This window comes from Choloepus didactylus, chromosome 17 (assembly GCF_015220235.1).
Source record: "Choloepus didactylus isolate mChoDid1 chromosome 17, mChoDid1.pri, whole genome shotgun sequence".
NCBI lineage: Eukaryota > Metazoa > Chordata > Mammalia > Pilosa > Megalonychidae > Choloepus > Choloepus didactylus.
In genome coordinates, this window is record NC_051323.1 from 311,101 (window position 1) to 318,314 (window position 7,214).

Sequence of the window (7,214 nt, forward strand, 5' to 3'; positions counted from 1 at the left end):
CTGGAAATTTCTTTCAGTTTGCTGCATCTTTATGTTTGTAATAACTAACTCCAGAACGTTTTTCTATTTCTGATTGTCTGCCAGTCACTATAACAGAAGAATATTGCATTATCTTAGAGAGGAACAGTTCATGCTGGCCTGTTGAACCTGAAATTCTCTTGAAAGGCACAGAAGGAAAATGAAAGGATAGATGATATTTTTCACCCAGTACACTAAGTCAGCTTTCTTTCTCAGATTCAGCTTGTGGTCCTCCTATACTCTTTTTGTCCTCTAATTGCATCTTTATTCAACATTAGGCAATAGGCAGAAAGATAACAGCTAAATAGTTCAGTCATTTTGGAAAAGAAGCATTAACCATGCCGTCTCAGCCTACAGTAATGTTTTTGTCTCTTAAATGTAGGTGCCAAACCAAAAAAAGCTAACCACTTTTATTATGCCAAGCAACTGATAATATAATGTGCTTATGTTTCTATTGCTATTATGTTTCTATTTGGAAACCATGATAGCCCAAGAAGAATGTGAGAAAATGATTCTTCTACCTCAAATCCCAATGCTCAGAGAGGTTTTATTTTCCACATCTCTTGTAATCTGCATACATGGGCTGGGGGATTATGCCTGAGTATCTCCTCTGAGACTAATAACTGATTTAAAATGAAGAGTGCATCAACCCTAACAACATAATATGTGAAATCACAATCTGAAGAAAGATTCAATGTTTATCCTAAAATGTTGCTTTTCTAAGCTCTCATGCTGGCAGTAATAGTTCATGTATTTGCTGGAATTGATCCACAGAGTTTGTCTAATGTTCTTTTCTTTCTTTAAAACATTTATGACCAGCGTATAACATAAAGAATTTTTTTTTAAATTGGAACTCTGGACATAATGGGAACAAAATAGTCTTGTCAATACAATGGTGAACTAATCTCCTTATTGCAAAGTCGTCAGTCACACTGGATGCATTTACAACTCTGAAATTAAGACTATCAAAGACACAAATAGGGGGTAAGTCACTTGGATGGCTGAGTGCTCTACTCATAAAAAAGTACTTCCATTGGAATGGGCACACGGTCTACAGATAATTTTGATTCTCAGTAATGTTTATAACATTTATTACACACTGATGAGTTTAGTGACAGAAGTATTCTATTACCATTGAAACAGCTTGGAGCATATAATAGGTACTTACTATGTTCTACAGATTTCCTAGAGGCATTTTGACAATATAATAGTCTTGATTAATACACTATCCTTTTCTACTCTACCTATCAGTATAAAATATTCATAATGTACCTTGAAGCATATGTAAGTTCACTTTATAAAACACAGACATGCCTATTTGCTAACTACTATTTAAAGCCTTTGGTTAGAATTTTGTGATAATTTCAGCTATCCAAGTGTGTATTTTTCCTTCCAAGAGAGAATATTCTTCACATTTTTAATTTTTTAATCTTAAAAACCTATCTTACAATTGCATTTTAATTCTTAGGCAAATTACATTGTCTCCTACAGTAGGATTTTCTACTATCAAGCTTTCAGCCAGTATATAGAAATAATATTTTTTAAATGGAAAAATGAAAGATTAAGTTTGGTATCTGTTAGAATTCTGAAAGTTTTCATTTCAAATATGTGTTAATATGTCTCTTGAATACACAGAATTTAAAAAATGACACCTACCAAACTTACTAGTCAGTTCATTCTTATGGATGGTTTATCTTCTTTGGCAGTTCTCATGTAGAAGTCCTTGGAGATCCTCTCAAAAGCTTCTTCATGCTATGTGAGGTTGATGATTTGGATAAAGCTTGTGAGGTGGGCTAAGGATAACTCTCTCTCCAGTCTCAGATTTGGGGAAACCCTTGTGCAGGTCTCCTTTTATGCTTATCCAGAAAAGGATAAGGGATTGTTGCTGGATGTAACACCAGAACATTCTATCTTCCTTCCCACACATGCACAAAATGTTGCTACCTGTGGAAAACGTTCTTCAATCCTTTATATATGAGTATTTTCTGGGTCTTACAAGTACATCTGTAGAAGGAAAGGGTGAAAAGCCTTTGTTGACATGAGTTATTAGGGTCAATTAATCAAGTATTTGTCTCTAATTTAATATTCCTCAACTACAATTCTGATTATAATTTTACTTCCCATTGAAACTTGACAAAGGGAAAGAATGATAATATATTTCATTACAGAATTAATATTTCCCACCATGCATTAATACCTTGGCATACTGGTGTCTGTGTGTTTGTTGATGTGTGTGAATTGTTTTTGTTCATTTCTGTTGGGGTGTGTGTGTGTGTGTGTGTGTTTAAAACTCCTTGCAGTTATAAATACATTTATGAAAAAAGAAATTTGACTCAAAGTATGTTCTTGAATTATTTTTCTCATTGGTAGATGCTCTAGTTTGCTAAAGCTGCTATTACACAAAGTACCAGAAATGGATTGGCTTTTATAAAGGGGATTTATTAAAGAAATTTATAGTTCTAAGGCCATAAAAGTGTCCAACTAAGGCATCAATAAGAGGATACCTTCACTGAGGAAAGGCTGGTGGTGTCCAATGTAGCAAGAGAATCCAGGCATTCAATTTCCCATATGATTGTGAAGTTATACCAGTGTTTAGCATAGTTGTTCCTTTTTGTCATGCTATGTCTTTGTGAAATAAATCTCAGAGAAAATTATCTGGCTGTTTGAATTGATCAAACCTCTTGCCTATTCTCTAACAGCCCTCTTAAAAATTAATTTTAAGAATTTTGGGGTAGCCCATTGGCTGAGATGTCAGAGTCAATGAGAAAGCAGAATGTTGACAGAGACTTAAGATGGCTGCCAGGTGACCGGTTCCTAACCGCCTAGAGATTCTACACTGGAATCTGTGGTGCTTAGTCTTGTGCCCTGGGGAGGATTCTTCCCCTTTTGGGACTGGAGTGTGGCACTGCTGCCAGAGAGCCTGCAGAGACCCAGGTTGTGCAACCAAGCAGGAAAAGGTATACTTTTCTAGAGCCACCCTCTTGCAAAAGTCTTGAACCTTAGCATCTATCTGAAGTGCACACTGCTCCTGAAAACTGGCAATTTTGGCTGTGGCTGCTAGGTAGGGGAGAGAAACCTTATCTACTGCAGTCCTGGGGCTCAGTCAGTATTGCATCTCACAGGGAGAGCAGCAGGTGTTGTAGCAGAGAGTGAGAAGAAAAGATGTGAAGTGGGCTCCTACCTCCTGGACTAAATTCTAGAGATGTTGAGTCAAATTCCAAAAATGAAGCCACAGTAGAGAACTCTGGATTTAACTTACAGGAAGATAAAGAAGATCAGGCCATTAGAAAATGAGAAATCTGATTTCCCTACAAGTGGACCAAAAACTGAAACAGAGGCAAATATTAAATGCATATGAAGAGTGTCCATCTGGAATTTCATTAAATATGTGGAATAAACTTTAAGAACTGCATACAAAACATTCTGAAAGAAAACTCAGCCTCAAGACTCAGGAGGAAAAAGAGAAAACGTTCCTGAAAGGAAAAATTGAACAATGGAGAGGCATCTCATAGAGCACACTCACCAAATGAAACCCAATGGAAGGAAGGAACTCAGTATTTTGGAATCAATGATAGGTTTGACCCCCTCTGTGAAAAAGAAAAAAAATTGAAAAGTCAGATCTTGAAAAGAGCATAGACCAGGCTGTGGAAGAGTGGAATGCTGAGAAAGCCGAGGAACTCAGCAACCAGCTAGCTACTGGAGAGGTTGGTGCAAAAATTGCCGAAGCTGTCGCTTGCCACAATTTTATAAAATCCAAGAAGTCTGCTGAAAATTCACAGGTTGTTTGGAAAAAGAAGAAACTTGCATGGGGGTTTGAAGTGAGGAAGAGATGGGAAACCAAAGGCAACATGGGATATATGTAACTTTTCAGAGTTCTTCAAGACAGTTCTAGACCTAAGTTCTCAATTTACTGAAAAGACTTTCCTGCTTATGTTAAATGTCAGGAAATTGATAAAAGAAAAAAGAAGCATAAAACTTGGGAGTTGATTATCAAATCTTTTTAGTGCTTTTTCTAAGGAGTTGATCCTATTGAAATGCACGAAATGGAGCAGTCTGTTATTTATACAGGAAATCTAAGCATACATGTAAGAAAAAATGATAGGACCTTTATTTACTTATATAACTTCTGGTATAAAATCAGTTTTACTTTTTTCCATTTGTTATAGCATTACCAATGAACTCCTTGTACTTTCTTGTCTCTTCTTGGTTTAACTGCACTTGTTCTTCAATTTTGTTTTTAAGATTGTTGTTCGTTTATAATGGATTAGTCATAATTGCAAGAAAGTCTCGACACTGTTTCACAAATGACTTTAATCACCTTAGTTTATAAAATTATTGACTTTTGGAGGTAGTAGAGTTGATATTTCATAGTCATATGGTAAAAGCAATTGATTAATTTTCATGAACATCCAGATAAAATATTTGAATAAAGGACAGACTTTTGTTTAAAAAAAAAAAAAAAAGAAAGAAAAGAAAAGAATTTTAGGGTAAAGGGAAAGTCCTTTTTGTGTAAGCCAGAAAGTTTAAAGCAGATTGGGTCATGTGCCCTCTATTCCTAGAAGCTAATTGCATTAAGCTAGTATAAAGAAAGAGAAGGGCTTGTGAAGTAGAATACACATGGATGTCAAAGTGTATAACACACTCCATATTGTTTTTTTTATTTATTTTATTTTATTTTATTTTGAAATAAATTCAAAGTTACATGAATAGTTGCAAAAACAATACTAGCCCCTACACAGAATTCCGTCATACCCTGACCCCCCTCCCCTGATAGCTCAATCCACCAACTTTAACATGCTGTCACATCACTATTTCTTTCCCTCCCTATCTATCATCCATCATTTATTTCTCTGTCTTCTGAATATATGAGAGTTAGCTGCACACATCCTTGAACATACACTATAATTCACATATGTACTTCCCATGAACAAGAACATTCTTTTATGTAATTCCATTAAGCACAGTGAAGAAGTATAAGAGATTCAAAAATGATACAATGCTTACATTCTATATTTCCTTTTCCTTATGTCTCAACTGTGTCCCTTCGAGCCACCTGTCCTCCACCCTCCAATCCCATCCAAGTTCATCCTTAGCATTCAATTGTCGTCTAGTTAGACTGTCTTTTCTTTTTTTTTTTTCTTTTTTCAATTGTGGAAACATATATGTAGCCTAAATCTTCCAATTCCACCCCTTTCCTAGCCTTCCATTAGTGGGATTAATCACATTTAGAATGATGTTATACTCTTTCCCACCATCCATTACTAGAAATTTCCCTTCACCTCAAACAGCAACCCTACACTCCTTTCTTAACTTCCCATTTCCCCTTCCCCCATTTCTCTTAACCCAAACTCTACTTTTCATCTCTATGGTTATAGTCTCTGATAATTTCTTTGTGCTTACTGTGGGGCTTAAAATTAACCTCTTAAATCCCTATCAATCTTGTTTTTCTTTGATACCACCTTCACTTCAATAGGGCACATAAACTATGTTCCTATACTCCTTCATTCCCCAACCTTTATATAGTTGTCTGAAATTACATATTTTACGTTGAGGTCAAAACCATTGATTTGTCCTTAGAGTTTGTGTATTTTTTATCATGTAGGAAGTAAATAGTGGAGTTATAGTTCAAAAATTATTGACTTCTATTTGTATTCCATTGTGTTTGGAGAATGTTCTTTGCGTATATTCAATATTTTTTTCTTTTTAATTTCTTGAGGCTTGTTTTATGTCCCAGCTTATGGTCCCTTCTGGGGAAAGATCTGTGATCACTAGAGAAAAATGAGTGTCCTGGTGATTTGGGATGTAAGATACTATATATCTCTGTTAAAATTCTCTATATCTCTTTCTCCTTTCTTTGTCTCTCTGTTGGTAGGGCTTCCTTTAGAATCTGAAGTAGGAGAGGTCTTTTGTTGGCAAAGTCTCTCAGCATTTGTTTATCTGTGAAAAATTTAAGCTCTCCCTCAAACTTGAAGGAGAGTTTTGCTGGATAAAGTATTCTTGGTTGGAAATTTTTCTCTCTCAGAATTTTAAATATGTCATGCCACTGCCTTCTTGCCTCCATGGTGGCTGCTGAGTAGTCACTACTTAGTCTTATGCTGTTTCCTTTGTATGTGGTGAATTGCTTTTCTCTTGCTGCTTTCAGAACTTGCTCCTTCTCTTCAGTATTTGACAGTCTGATCAGAATATGTCTTGGGGTGGGTTTATTTGGATTTATTCTATTTGGAGTTTGTTGGGCATTTATGCTTTGTGTCTTTATATTGTGTAGAAGGTTGGGGAAGTTTTCCCCAACAATTTCTTTGAATACTCTTTCCAGACATTTACCCTTCTCTTCCCATTGTGGGACACCAATGAGTCTTAAGTTTGGATGTTTTATTTTATCTATTGTATCCCTGAGATCCATTGCAATTTTTTCAATTTTTTTCTCCATTCTTTCTTTTGTTCTTTCATTTTTTGTTCTGTGGGTTTCTAGGACACTGAGATGTTGTTCAGCTTCCTCTAGTCTTGTATTGTGAATGTCCAGAGTCTTTTTAATTTGGCCAACAGTTTCTTTTATTTCCATAAGATCTTCTATATTTTTATTTACTCTTGCAAAGTCTTCTTTATGCTCTTCTAGGGTCTTTTTTATGGCGCTTATATCCTGGGCCATGGTCCTCTTGATATCCTTTAAATCCTTTGCCATGTTTTCATTCTTTGATTGTAGTTCTTTAATTAATTTTGCGATGTATAATGTTTCTTCCGAAATCTTGATTTGTGTGTTTGGAGCTGGATTCTCCATATCATCTGGTTTTATCATATGCATTAAGATTTTCTGTTGTTTTTGGCCTCTTGGCATTTGTTTTGCTTGATAGGGTTCTTTCAAATTGTATCAAAAAAAGGGATATTGATCTCATTTTTCAGAGACACAGTTTGCTGATGTACACTTTCTCTAAGTAACCAGCAGATGGCGTCTGTGAGCCACCCATATCCCTCCAGTCAGTTCTCAACCTTTTTTCTCACGTATTGTGGGGAAATGATTCTTGTGTGTTCAGTTGGAGAGCTCAGCCTAGGCGCGCCGCTGGAGTCACCTGCCCTGAATGTGGGGCACGTGCATGGGTGGCCAGGGAGGAAGGGCAGCTCTCTCTCGGTGTCTCATAAATCACTGGACTTGGCGTAGAGCCCCTGGGTTCTCTGAGCGGATCCCCCCTCCCAGCCGCAAT

General features: G+C 36.3%; 1 pseudogene; it reads left to right on the forward strand.

Annotated features, from left to right (window-relative positions):
• Positions 1–3,180: 3,180 nt before the first annotated feature.
• Positions 3,181–3,881, forward strand: LOC119512965 (annotated as a pseudogene).
• The last annotated feature ends 3,333 nt before the right edge of the window (positions 3,882–7,214 follow it).